This window comes from Panulirus ornatus, chromosome 32, assembly GCF_036320965.1.
Source record: "Panulirus ornatus isolate Po-2019 chromosome 32, ASM3632096v1, whole genome shotgun sequence".
NCBI classification, from domain to species: domain Eukaryota; kingdom Metazoa; phylum Arthropoda; class Malacostraca; order Decapoda; family Palinuridae; genus Panulirus; species Panulirus ornatus.
Genome location: NC_092255.1, coordinates 21,941,912 through 21,956,567, shown reverse-complemented (window position 1 = coordinate 21,956,567; position 14,656 = coordinate 21,941,912). Strand labels below are relative to the sequence as shown.

The following is a 14,656-nucleotide window of genomic DNA, read 5'->3' as shown; positions in this document are numbered from 1 at the left end:
AAAGTTTGTCTTGTGTGTGACGCAGGGTCGTGCCACACCTGTGCTGGAACGACTAACCTCACCGCGTCAAGCAACCAAAAATCAATAGTGTTATCAGAGGACACAAGAGCACAAGCAAACACCCCACCTCCCTTCCCCCACAATGGAAAGCAGAACACGTGGTGTCGGGGAGTGGGTATATAATCTCCACCGCAGGCAAGAGGATTAGTTCCTGCGAAAAGAAAATAACAATGGATGTTTGGATTCAATACAGCCATGCGTCTGATGTTGGCAACAGCCATCGAGAAACGACAGCGACGCGGAAGACGGTAAGAGTGGAAGTCAACTTGATGACACACGAACGACTCCTCCGTAAACCCTAACCTCTCGCCGCCCGCCAGACCCTGAGGGAATATACGCGCATGCCATCTTCTGTACCGATGGTGATTGCATGTAATTTTTAAGGTTATACTGAACTATATCATCGACCTAATTGTAATATACGTCAGCTATAGCATAACCGTAAACTTCTCTGATTATGGAGTTAACATGTACCTTCTATAATACAATTTGAAGTTGATCAACAAACGCAGTGTGTCGTGGAGGGCTGCTGCCTGGCCTGTCGTCGCTCAGTGTATCATAATGACGCGATGTCACTCCGTCGTGGAGGTCCGGTGTCTTGCCAAGCGTCACGAAGAGGCTCGACCTGTGAGAGGCTCTGCGCGTCATCGTCGTCCAATGCGTCGTTCAATTTGTCGTCCAGTGGTGCGGCTGTCTTCTTCAGTGTGTCGAGGTGGCCCCTAAACCTCTCCTGGCGGCGCAATATCTTTTCCTGGCTCGTGATGGCGTCTTGGTGGTCGGTACGACGTGTCAACAACGACAGGCGAGCCAATCAGTCAACCCAAGAGTCATAACGTCGGCTTCATCAACCACCATCACGTATTCTTACGACGTTGCATTTGCGTATTTTCCTTCCGCTCGTAATTTTGTCTCTACAGTTATCATTTGGTAGGTTCGTTCTTGCCACTTCTCGTTTCCTCTCCTCCACAGGCTTTGCCTACCCAGAACTTTCCCGTTCAGTCCCACGCCCCTCCCCGACATCTACCCCTCAATCAGTCTCCCTCCCTCAAACCTCTGACCTACATCTCCCTCCTCCACCCTTCGTCTCCATCCCTGGCACCCTCCTGATCACCCCTCCGCCCCTTCCTCGGCTTCTTCCCGGCTCCTCCATCCTTGTCACCCCTTTTCCTGCTCTTCCCTCCACCTTCGCCACTCTCCCTCTCTCTCAGCAGCTTCCCCCCTCCCTATGGCCTCCCCATCGTCCCCCCCCATGGCCTCTCCTGTCTCCGTCCTCCTCCCCCCCTCCGTACGACCTCTCCTGCCTTCCCCGGCCCTCCCATCCCGGCCCCTCCTGCTGTATGATATACGGCTCTCCCGGACCGTCCCTTCTGGAGTCCCGACCCACCCCGACGTCCAACGTAAACACTGCGATTTATTACTCCGCCTGCCACCATACATTACGCTGACGGAGGAGGTGCTGCTGTTGGAGGAGGAGGAGGAGGAGGAGAGGGGGAGGTGATACTGCAGAAGCAGGAGGTGTTACTTCTGGAGGAGGAGATGGTATGGCTGCTGGAGGAGGAAATACTTATCGTTGTTAAATATGGTGAAGGAATATAAGAGTGCTGCTAATAATGTGATGATAATGAAGGCAAAGCGCAGCTGTTATGAGTGCTTGCCTAGTGGATCATGATGACGACTTCACCGTGATGATGATGATTTGCGAGAGAAAGAGGTAGATGAGGAGCGGGGAAGATGAGTAGAAAGATAGAGGTGATGACAGAACAACAGTGGGGACACTGGTGGCAGACGAGGGTCCACGGTCTTTAGCGCACTCGCTCCGAGTCGACAGAAATGTGACCGTTTATGTGACAATATAAGCGGCCGAGCCTAATGGTGAGTGACTGATGACTGACACTAAACTCCTCACATGAGATAACGAAACATGGCTAAGGCTAACTTAAAACCCCCTCGAACATATCTCGGGAATACACCGAGAGTCGGGGTACACGCGCCATATAATACGAGCGCAAGGGGCTCTCACTCACTCACCCCCCCCCCCTTAACCCCTCCTCACCAACACAACAGTCCATCACACGACGCTCCACAAATAAACCTGTTTGAGCGGACAAAAACACGGCGCGTCGCTTTCTCGTCGTGATCTTCCACAGCCGCCGCTCGCCACCTTCGGCCCTCGCTTCACGATCGCCACCACCTCTCGGCCGCGGCCGTCCGCCTCCCGTGGTCCTCCCTGTACCAGCGATGGTCGCGCTGATTGGGCACGTCTCTCTCCGCCCGCCTCTCTTGCTCGTATACCATGATATTCCCGGCTGTTTGTGGCATTTCAGGAACGCCGGGAAGAAGAAATAAACCCTTGTACTTTAGCATCGTAACGTGTTGCTCATGTAAGGGGGGCAGTTTGGTGGAGAACAATGGCCCGGTATAATTGGAGGGAGTGAGAAGCGAGGTCAAAGGGGTGGCTGTTAGTAGCGCAGTGTGGCGATATGGCCCGCTGGATTATGGCAAATCAGGAGCCTCGGATCTTGGGGGATTTTCGAGACGTGTTTTGCGCCATCAGAACACCATCAGGGCATGGCGAGAACAGCGTGGCATGAATGCCCAGGACTTAACAGATATTCAACAGACACGTGGAGAGTCTAATGTGCTGAATACAGTGGATAAAGTGGACGGTATGAGGCTCCGATCCACCCAGACTTGCCTACGATAAACAAGGTGTGTCACCTCAACACAGGCTTCGTAATAAAAATACCGACGCATCAGGGAATCAAGGTTTACTGCATACATTAACAGGCGAATGACACAGTAACATATTTCTCTCCTTGTATTCAACTATTACGTTAGAATGCCTTATACACAAATAACATATTCATACCGACATGCATATACATATACGTACGTCGTGTATCACACCCGCACCACACACACACACACAAACACAAACACACAGCCTAGGGTCGTAGGGCGACCACAGGTCTAGGCCGGGCTCACGACGCCACAATCCTAATCACCCATAAAGGTTGTGTTGTTTTCGTAGATGCGCGAGATTGAACCTACGTCGGGGATTCCTCCGCCACACCCGCTAGGAATTCACCCCCTCCCCCACGAGTACACAGAGAACAAGATACATAAAAGAAATACATATAAAACAAGTGAATTGAAGGAATTTTCGCCACTGAAGTGTTTTGGAAGATCACTAAGATTTCTGACGCTGCCGAGGTGAGACTCTAAGAGGTCAAGGGAGCAAGATGCGAGGGCAGTTTTTCCCATTAGCCAACGAGGTGAGAATACCGACTGGGATCACGCACTTCAGTCGGCCTTACGCTGGTCCTTTAGCCGCCCGCCGTACCCAGGAGCCACAACTTCATTCGACGCTACAAACGCCCCCCGTCGAACGCCAGCGACCATCCCTCCAGCATTCGTCCAAAGTAAGAGTAGACGAAAGCACACAACACAACGCCTAAGGAAACTAACCTTACGCTTAAGTGCTTTGAGAAATAACTTGACACTTTAAGTGATTGGGGAGTTATCTTAAAAGCTATTCTTACACTCTGATTAGCATGGTAAGCTATTATAACACTTTGAGTACCTGGAGGAGTTATCTTAACACACTGAGTACCTGGAGAGGTTATCTTACCACCATGAGTACCTGAAGAGGTTATATTAACACCTTGAGTACCTGCAGAGGTTATCTTAACACCACGAGTACCCAGAAAAGCAATCTTAACACCTCAAGTACCTTGCGAGGTTATCTTAACACCATGAGTACCTGGAGAGGTTATATTAACACCTTGAGTACCTGGAGAGGTTATCTCAACACCATGAGTGCCTAGGGATGCTACCTTAAACCACTGGTACCTGGGGATACTATCTTAAAGCCATGAGTACCTGAGGAAGCTATCTTAACACCTTGAGCATCCCAGACCACCAAATCAGCTACACTTGAGGTGGTGAACTCAACGTCAGTTGTACCACCTGCCTTGCATTACAACATTCGTCGTCATGAGCACCTGAAGGAACCAACATGACGCCATGAGCACCAAAGGCGATCGAATTCAACGTCAGGAGCACACAGAACAATCACTTCAACGTCTTCAGCATCCAGGGCCACGGCTACTTCGGACAGCAAACTCAAGTGCTACGGGAGACACGGAGCACTGAAAGCACTTACCTCACAACCGTGAGTACTTGAGGGCAATCAACGTCGTGAGTGAATAAAGCAGAAAAAAAATTACTCAACGCTTTAACTAATGAGTGTAACCAAAACCGATGCCGTAACTCAACGCCGCACATAATTAGGGTGGGCGTCCCCAACGCCATCACTCAAAAATGTTTCCACAGGAGGCAGCTCGCACTGAGTACCCCCACGTCAACGCCACTTTGAAGCTGTCAGCCAACGCATGGCCATAACTAGGCGAGGCTCATCTCGTACTATCACCCGACTCGACTTGCTACTCCCCTAACTAATCCCTAATTGCATCTGGGGTGGTGTAAGCAACACCTCACACAAACCTGCTCATAGATAATTAGCTAATCGTGGGTGCCGGACCTGGACACCCCATTAGCTCGACATGACCTCCGAGAGATGGCTTCTTAATATTCTTTTTCCATCTTTTTTTTCCCCCCTCCTCCTCCATCAACGAAAAGGGACGAAGGGAAGCCGGAGAAGAGGCCCAACTAATGACTGGTGAAGGAATGAATACGGTGGGGCTGATACTGTGTGTCGTGACTGACTTGGGCGACTGTATGTGGGATTATGTACATCAGCTGCTGCTGGATTGGTAAGGGACTGACTCTCAAGGTGGATCTGCAGCCTCCATGCTGTGGTACCTTTATACAGGGCTCCCTGTATCTTGTGATGGCTGTGTATGGGAGTTACTACGTCTACATTCAGTTTTATCCATGGTCTTTCTCGACCTGATAATGTCTCTCTCAGGAGCCTCATGTATCTCATGGTTGTTTTGCAAGAAAAATGAAAAAGATGTGAAGGAAAGTTTCAATGTTAGGAACTGTATTTGAAGGGGGTGGGTTAGATATGGAGGGATATGCGTATGAGCAGAGATACTTGTATCTGAAAGGGTGTGTTTGCAGAGTGTGGTATACGGCAGGTGTGGCTGGATTGAAGAGAGGAGAAATGATGGATATTAAAGATTATGTGTTTTGGAGGGAAGGAGGTTGTATATGGAAAAATGCCTTTGAAGGGAGGAGGTTGAGTAAGGAAGGCGTGAGGAGGGAGGGCTGGGTACTGTGGGTGTCTGGAGTGGTGAGGATGTGATATGAGGGGCAAGTTTCGAGGGATGAACACTGAATACAGAAACTGTTTTTTTTTTTTTTTTTTTAAGGAGGAGGTGTCAGTATGAAAGTTGGATATTTGATTCATTTTTGGAGGGAGAGAGAGTTTGAATGAATGAAGGTATGCTTGGAGGATGGGGGAGGGTTTGGTACACAAGTTGCACTTTCAGGAAAGGTTTCAGCTGATCATTAAACAACGATAATTATATAGTTGAAAATATTAACCCAAAAGAGAGGGGAATGTTATGATGGCAACGTCGGTGTAAAGCATACTTTGCTGCTTTCGTTATTTTCTTTTCCTATAGCGAAAAGCACGCAGGAAAACAGGAGATATGAAGTGTAAGGAGAGGGGTCATGGGTGTTCAGGAGTATTCGACTGATGGATACTTTGACGTTGACGGCCATGACGACCCTGGTAATCGATAGGCCTAGAGCCCAAATGACTAACCAACCGTCTCAGAATGTTTAGAAATCGCTGAGCGGTGAAGGACAACCGACCAACATCGCTTTGATTAGAAAACGGAGACTATGGTGATACTACGATGTGATCTGAAATAACCAAGTGGGGGTTTGTGAGGCTATGGAGGCATAATCCTCCTACACACAGTTAGAATTCTAAGTGATAACATATGGTGAGCTTTGCCATTCTCAGTATCATTTTTTTGTCTCCGTTTTTTCTTCTTAGGTAGAAATCCGTCACATGATCCAAATTTTTCGACACGCTAGCTACAGTTAGAGACCATACTAACATATGTTATATTCTGAAAAAAAAAAAAAATCTAAGACAATGATAACTTTATGAACCACAACCATTTCTGAGACTAACCAGGTCTTGTTAGGAATATCAAAAGATCTGGTCTATATGGTCTTTGTTTCTCCCAGGCCCCTTGACGGTTATTAGTAGTATCAAAAGATCTGGTCTATATGGTCTTTGTTTCTCCCAGGCCCCTTGACGGTTGTTAGGAATATCAAAAGATCTGGTCTATATGGTCTTCGTTTTTCCCAGGCCCCTTGACGGTTGGAAGGAAATGGTATCGCCAAACACACGGGGAAGAAGTAATCTATGAACTATCTGTCGTACATACATGGGTTACATGTACCGTATGTGGTCTTAAGAATGATCTTGAATTAGCCGAAGATCTTTAGCTTTAAAAGACTTTCCGGTTGTTTGATGCAGTATGTGACGCTACCGGGCCTTAACGACCCCGCTGGGAGTTGAAACGCCTATTGGCCAAACAACCAACCACTTACACATATACAAAACCCCCGTTTAGTTTTTTTTTATATCAAGTACCATTACTCAATCTGGTGCGTATGCTACAACCGTCGGAAACGGGGTACGCCTGAAATAACCCGGGGTTCGAATCCCGTTACGACGGTTGTAGGTTAGGTGAGGCGTTGTTGAGTAGCAGTAACGACGCTTTGTCCTCCCCCTAACTACACCACAGGTGGGTTGTTCCTGTACGTTAGTCGCCTGGTATTTTGCCCTAAAAAACCCTAAAAGTGTTCGCGAGAACGTCAGTATTTTCAGACGTATTTTAAGTCCGAAGTAAAGGCTCCGCCTGAGAGAGATAGATAGATAGATAGATAGAGAGAGAGAGAGAGAGAGAGAGAGAGAGAGAGAGAGAGAGAGAGAGAGAGAGAGAGAGAGAGAGAGAGAGAGAGAGAGAGAATCCGCTGATGGCAACGCACGTCTTCTTGTCATGTCAATTCGGCTCATGATGGCATAAGCCTGTTGCTATTAGTGGTCACGTCTCTCATCTGTATGCTCATTCGGATGTACTCCAAACAAACACAATTCTGGATGCCTCCCATAAGACTGGAAAATTTTGGAACACAGCCTCAACTCTGTGTGTGTGTGTGTGTGTGTGTGTGTGTGTGTGTGTGTGTGTGTGTGTGTGTGTGTGTGTATGTATGTGTGTATGTGTGTGTGTGTGTGTGTACTCCTCCTCCCATTTTCTGTTCACATCTGTTTTCCCCCCAGCTTCACTGGACTCAACCGCAAAAATCTGGCCTCGTGTGTTTTCCTCTGTGATTTCCGTTATCTTCCGTAGGGATTAGATTTTTTCCCCTTACGAGCAAACATACCTGAGATTACGGTGTTGATGTAAAGAAATAATTGTAGCCTTTACTACAGCAAAACAAAGGTTTAGCGTAACGTTGGGGGACGACCGCTATATGGAGGAAATTGATGGTTATCGCTGCGGGCAAGAGAGACATGGGCGACATTTAACCAATTTGGGCCCTCGACAGATATATTGAGTGTGAAGTTGAAAACTGCGTGGAAATTGGCACGGTATTTTAGCAGCATGTGACGTTTATGACCTTCAAATAATTATTATTATTTTAAATGATCAAGGGGAATGTTATAACGAAAATTGCAGTATTGAATTACGGAATAATTATACACACGATTCTTCATTATTGACTCGCGATAGGGGGTGAGACTTTAAGTGTTTATGTATGTGTTTTTCGAAGATAAAAATCTGACGAAAATGTCAATTCAAGACGAATCAAAATTAAAGGAAAAATGCTCTTTCCAAAATACTTTTGAGACATAAGAGCCCTTACGTACACCAAGAACCAGCATTACTAAGGAACCTTGTGTCAAAGTCACCGCAGATACAGCTTCGTGAAGACCCTCTGCAGTAGCCACACCAATACATATACTCCTCGTACATTCAAATCGTCACATGTATCAATTCCAAGAGTTTTTTCACGTGTCTAAACAGTTACATGTGTTAACAAGACAGGGAAGGAGGTCGGAGCCGCCAAACACGCCAACAAAATCAGAAAACAGACACACACACACACACACACCTTCAACACCTTGACGTACGAGGGAACGATCCTGCAGCGCGAAGACGGTGCGACACTCGAGCGCGACGACGGTGCGACACTCGAGCGCGAAGACGGTGCGACACTCGAGCGCGACCTTGGCCTGGCATTGGACACAACCCTTGAGGGTTAGGTCAGTGGCCAGACCATCCTACTCAAAGGTCCATGCACCGTCTCGATCGTCCCCTGGTGCTCCGGGGGTTCAAGTTTCATCTCGACTCCCACCCTCACTTCCTGCTGCCGCCGCCCCCACCCCGAACGGCTCTCGATAAAAGTATCGGCGGCGGAGGCTTCTTCCATCACGGCCCGGCCACCCACCCCCCCAATTTCTCAGCACGGTGCTTAGGTGAGAGACTTGGTAAAAAGGTGGCGTCTTTCACATACCCAGACAACACGCCTCCATGTTTGTTGCAGTAAACATGTTTTAAGTCTTGTGTGTGTGTGAGAGAGAGAGAGAGAGGGAGGGACGAGCGTCTGGTCGAGGTGTGAGCAAATAATGTGGATTTTCGGGGTCTGGCGCGCAGTCACAATCATCCATTAAAACAGCTTTATATATGTTTTATTGGGCTGGTTAGCAACTTGTTCCTGATTTATTTACAACCGGTCGTTAATGTGGTGGTACGCGGGAGCACTTTAGATCAAGCGAGGATTAAGCGGAGACGACAATGAGTTATGTCTCGAAGCGTTTCCCCCCATTTGTTTACCCTGCGATTTGGCGCGCGCGAAAAAAAAAAAGAAAAGAAAAAAAAAGAAAGGAAATCGGACGGCGGCTCAGGAGAAAAGTGCGTCAAATGACACGAGTGAGAGAGCTAGTTTATCGTACATTGCCGTGGCTGCCGACGGTGAAGTATGGCCGACACTTGTTCCCCACTTCGAGCAAGTTGCGAGGATTTCCTGAATCTAAGAGACCCATCTGTTGCCGCCAGAGGACAAGGCATCGTGAGGCAGTTTTGATTATGCTCCCCATGTCTCAGGCTTCCCTGTTTGGCTCGTTGCGGGTCGCTGCAGCAAGACATAGATGCTTATTTGGCTCCCGAATAATTGTCGAGTACGCCGCCGCTTTACTTAAAGATCTGAAAGCTTGATGTGAAACTCTTGTGAAATTTGCGGAGAGGCTTTTGTTTTCGTGCGTTCGACTTTCAGTGGGGAGGGGGAGGGGAATAGCGCTTCCACTTTGGGGTCTCGGAACACCAAATGAATTTGACAGAAAAACCAGAAACATAATTTTTTGTTCTTTCAACATGGACACAACGACACGGAATTCTTGTCGGTAAAACTTTGTTGTAACATTTTGCCCTGACCGGACTTTGGGTGCATTCAACTACTTTACAAATTCATATATGATTATGGGCGCCATCTGTTTAACTGTGTAATGTGGCTGTGCTTAAAGAGAACCATTATTAAAAGTGATAAGCACGAAAAGATGAGAGATTTGTCAAGTATATCTGCAACATAACTAGTGTATAATTTACTAACAGCTGTAGTATATAACAACTTTATCTACAACTTAACTAAGTTCTGTATCACTCTATAACACTCCTGGAACACTGAGTTACCGTGTTGGATCCCATATTTTGACGGAATCGTAAGTACGACCTGAACCTGATGAGAGTGAAACGAACATGTACATCCTTGGCCCGTGGTCTGCCGGAACTGATTCTGAGCGTTACCACAGGTTTCCACATATGTACAGATCATCAGCACTACCAAGAACTTTGCCATCGGCATTAACAGAAGCACGAGCAACAACAGGACGCCAGCAACAGTTGGAGCAGTCAACAAGAACGGTATCAGAGACATCGTTAACTGCAATGTGAAGTTTGTCCATGGAGAACAGCTGTCGCGGCAGAGCCACGCATAGAAGCTTCAAGAAGTGAATGAACAACTTCAAAGGCGTCAGTGGCAGGACCAGCCACAGCTGAATACCAGCAGCAACCAACTCAACGGGAGCACCAAAGCACACGGGAACAGAAAGAAAAACGATCAAAACCAACAGCAACAAAGACCATCGCTCTTGGTCAGCGGGTGCAGTACTACAGCAATAGCAATATCAGTATTCCCATAAAAGAAGCATATCATCAAAAGATATAGTAGTGGCACCAGAACAGCAATAGGAGTATCAGAAGAACAATAACAGTCGCACCATCAGAACACCAGCAGCAGCTAGACCATCAGAACAGCAGCCGCAGCCGAGCATTAGTATAACCGCAGTGATAACAGCAGAAGCGGAAGTATCATGTGAAACAGCATCGGCATCAGACGGTGGAGGAGGGGCGCCCCCTTTAGTATGGTAGCAGTAGGAAAAGCAGAGACAGCTGCTGCCTCCATTCCCCAGCTATCTGAAGTAGCATCTACTTCTGTTGTCAGAGTATCACCAACACCACCACCAGCAACGGGAAGAGAGGAGGTATGAGGGGGGTGTCGGCGGTGGAGGCGACACCACCGCCCCTTAGGCAGCATATAGCGGGCAGGGGTGTATGTGTGTGAGTGTGTGTGTGTGTGTGTGTGTGTATGTGTGGGAGGATGAGGAGGGGAGATGTTCCCCACCGGGCTGGCTAGAGCCATCCCGTGTCATAGCTAGGTAAACAAGGGGGGGATTAAAGGCTGGCCTGACAAGTGTGCGGCCCTCACAGATGTAGTGTAATATTCTACTCTTCTCGCACCAGTTCCACTCACGGATTTACAGTGAATAAACACAGCATCAGGGGGTGGTGTAGGGGGGACGGGTTACGAGGAAGTGTGATGTGTCGGGAGCCAGATTACACCCTGGTAATTATAATGATAAAAGCTGCTAAGGTTTCCGTCAACAAGTTCGCCCCTAAGACTCTATGGGGGCTTTTTTCATATGCCACTTCTGAACGTTCTCACGACAGACGGACAAATGACTCCACTTCCCAGATCCCATAAAGTGATGCTTCTAAATGGTATTCAAGATTGTGCGAGTCTGTTACAACCCAGATCTTATATACGACGACAGGAATGACGCGAATTACACACATGGCATGCCAAGCTGAGCAAATATATAAGATATGTCACATATAAGGAAGAAAACAGTGAGGCTTCGTGGGAAGGAGAAGGCATCATCATCATCATCATCAAATTTATCACTTGTGGTTTACGTTTTCAGATCCCCCTGTGTAAGAAAAAGTAGTGAGGGAACAGTCTTGGTTTTATTTAACATGTCACGGGCATCCGGGTGATCTATAAATACGGTAACAATATTACACCGGCTTACGTAACAGAGAGAGACTTTTGGCCGCTGGAAGATAGTGCTCTGAGACGGACACAGAGGATCAGACACGAACAAAATTTGTTCCGACGAGTGTGAAGGGTTTCGACCTGTACAAACACAAAGATTTGAACATATAGCTAAATATGGCTGACAAGCAAAGATGATAGAAATAAACGATATGATATCAAACAAACTTGTTTCATTTCACAGTTTCTATAAAAACTATATAAATTGTTTAACATTTACTTGATGCAGGTATGGGGCTGCTAAGTTTTACGCATTTCCTTCGTAAATTTGTAGGAGAAAAAAGAAAGATATAAGATTTACGCATACATAAAATACGTCCATGAGACAACTTAATTTCCTGCTGCTAGTTGGCTGCAAATTATTAATGTTATCTAAAATATACTAATGTAGGAGCACGGGTCTTCCACTGTAACGAGGCCTCTCACCAAGCTTAACAAATTGATGAATTTTTTCTGAAAAAAGGCATATATATATATATATATATATATTTTTCATTTTTTTTCATTCAAACTATTCGCCATTTCCCGCATTAGCGAGGTCGCGTTATATATATATATATATATATATATATATATATATATATATATATATATATATATATATATATATATATATATATATATTCTACTACGCGAAGAAATGGGGTATAATAATCAACATATAGCAAAGTAAAATTTTTGATCTAAAAAAAATATTTTCAACATCACAAAATGAATCATGTCATTCTTTTTTCCTATAAAATCATATACTTTCCTTCGTCAAATCGAATCAAACATTTTATTTATATATATATATATATATATATATATATATATATATATATATATATTAGAGAGAGAGAGAGAGAGAGAGAGAGAGAGAGAGAGAGAGAGAGAGAGAGAGAGAGAGAGAGAGAGAGAGAGAGAAATTCTATCATGCAATTTACAAGAAAAAAAATATTATCGAAGATTGTCTACTTTTCCTGATCACGAACTAAAGTATAAAATTTAATACGAAGTAAAACAAATTTTGTTATCACATAAAAAAAGAATCATACTTAGTTTACGAACTCGAGATGTAAGACGGTTTTCTGGGGGACCGTCGCAGTCGAGGGCACTGTGGTGTGGTTGTGGTGGTAGCAGCGTCAACAGGCGTGTGTGGTGGCATCAACGGGCACTTGGCAGGACAGATTAGCCTCGTCCGTCAACGGGCGGGGAATGAGCCATGTTTTGACTGCCTTACCCCAGGGCTTGTGTTACCAGGGGTGGAGGGTGAGGGCTGGGGGGGGGGGGAATGGGCCTGCCTGCCTTCCTCCCTCCTCCCCCTGGCGGAGGGGGGCGCCTCTCCTCACGCCTGACGACAAACTCTTGTTGTTTCTGTCTCTCACGGACCTGGTGAAGCGACGTGTCACGCTTGTTACCACTAAGAACTTACGGAAAGGAACCCCCCCCCTTTTTTTTGTGTTTTTTATCATCCTTTCCCAACCTCCCTCCCTCCTTGCCGTGACGGGATGTTTTTACGTCTCCGTTGGTGTACGAGACAAATAACTGGATCCTACAAGGAGGTTGACAAAGGGCGTGTATCAAGTCTGATTCATAGGACATTGTACCAGGGTCTTTTAACCGAAGCCTTGGTTGTATCATACCAGGACCAGTATGTTTGTCCGTGGTGACGGGAGGGGGAGCTCTCACTTAGCACTGGGCTGCACCAGGTCACCGTGTACAGCCTCTCCTGTTGGTGCAAGGTGGAAGTGAGGAGAGAGGTCGTACTGATGAGGGGCATGTTCAACCTGGACATACGCATCCAGTCCTGGTGCCGGGGAGGGTGGGTCGTACTAAGATGAATGTTTGCACCAGGACCTGCACTGCGTTGCACCAGGACCTGGACTGTGTCCTGGTGGAGCTACCGGGTCTTTGGCATCGTGGCGCAACCACTTACAGTCCTCCTCCATCAGCCTGACTGACATTCCCTACAAAACAGTCGTGAGACATCGCCTTCGGAACCCTCTGAACTCAAGGTTAACTTCGACTCCCTCACTACGCCACTTATGTCTACACAATAAACATTCTAAAGCTAAAATTACTCTACGAAATTCGAAGGAGAGCAACCACACGAGGATTGACCGTAATGGTGGCTCCTTCTCTCCACGTACAGCAAAGCTTTGGAGATCTTCTTCTGTCGTCATTCCCTTTTCCTATATAACCTTTCCACCTTCAACAGCTTGATCTATGAACACCTAAAGAGCTCAGTCTCTGTGGTATTTCTCTTCCATTCCCTTTCAATGAGATCATACCTTTTCAATCAATATGGATTCTACAGGTGCATGCAACTGGGCGTGTCATGTCGGCTGATGAAAAGATACACATTTCATTATACGTCACGTTCTGGTCTTAAAAGCAAATTACTGAGGTCAAAGGCAACTGAACATTATACAAGAATATACACATACACATAATACGTCAGGACACACGTATGAACCCGTCCATACAGAAACACACACACACACTCTCTCTAACTAACTAGCTAACTAAGCTTACGGTTTTAACAATGAAATAATTTACTGGAAATAAATACTTTGGCACACAATACATGAATATGTTAGCCCATCAATGCGTTAGAACACATGCAAGCACGCAAAGACAACGGAAAAACAAAAACAAATGAGTGCAGTCGTAAAACACATATACCGTAAATCATGACCATGATAACACAACCTCTTCTGTCGTTAGTTTTGGCGGCAGACACAAGCAGCAAGCTGGTGATTGATGGAGGTTACCAATCACGTCTCGGAGATCGATTAAGCTAATACAGTCAGCCCATCTGTCAGCTAGCAATCGCAGTAAGTCGTAAAAATGAACTTGGCGAGTGTCATACTGAACGCAGTGAGTGTCACACTGAATGCAGTGAGTGTCACACTGAATGCAGTGAGTGTTACAGTGAACGCAGTGGTTCATGATGAAAATAAGTTGACATGATCGTGGCTGCGACCCGGAAGGAAGAGGGAGAAGGACGGGAGGGGAAAAGGAAAGGTGAGATGAAAGACAGAATTGGGGGAAAGCGGGAGACAAGGAGAGAAATGACGGAAGGGAAGGAGAATGATGGAGGGAAAACGTGAAAAAGAAGGAAAAAGATATTACAGAAAGGAGAGAGAGAGAGAGAGAGAGAGAGAGAGAGAGAGAGAGAGAGAGAGAGAGAGCGCTAAGATGTTCCCTGTTAATCAATAGTTTAGGAGAC

The 14,656-nt window shown here is 46.4% G+C and overlaps 1 protein-coding gene and 1 long non-coding RNA gene across 3 annotated transcripts in view; one reads left to right on the top strand and one right to left on the bottom strand.

Moving 5' to 3' along the window:
• Positions 1-14,656, bottom strand: part of LOC139759166 (uncharacterized) — a 287,348-nt gene that overhangs the window by 188,894 nt on the left and 83,798 nt on the right. The gene's annotated exons all lie outside the window — the stretch shown is intronic.
• LOC139759164 (homeobox protein araucan-like) overlaps positions 1-14,656 on the top strand; it is a 200,982-nt gene that overhangs the window by 170,514 nt on the left and 15,812 nt on the right. The window lies entirely within an intron of this gene.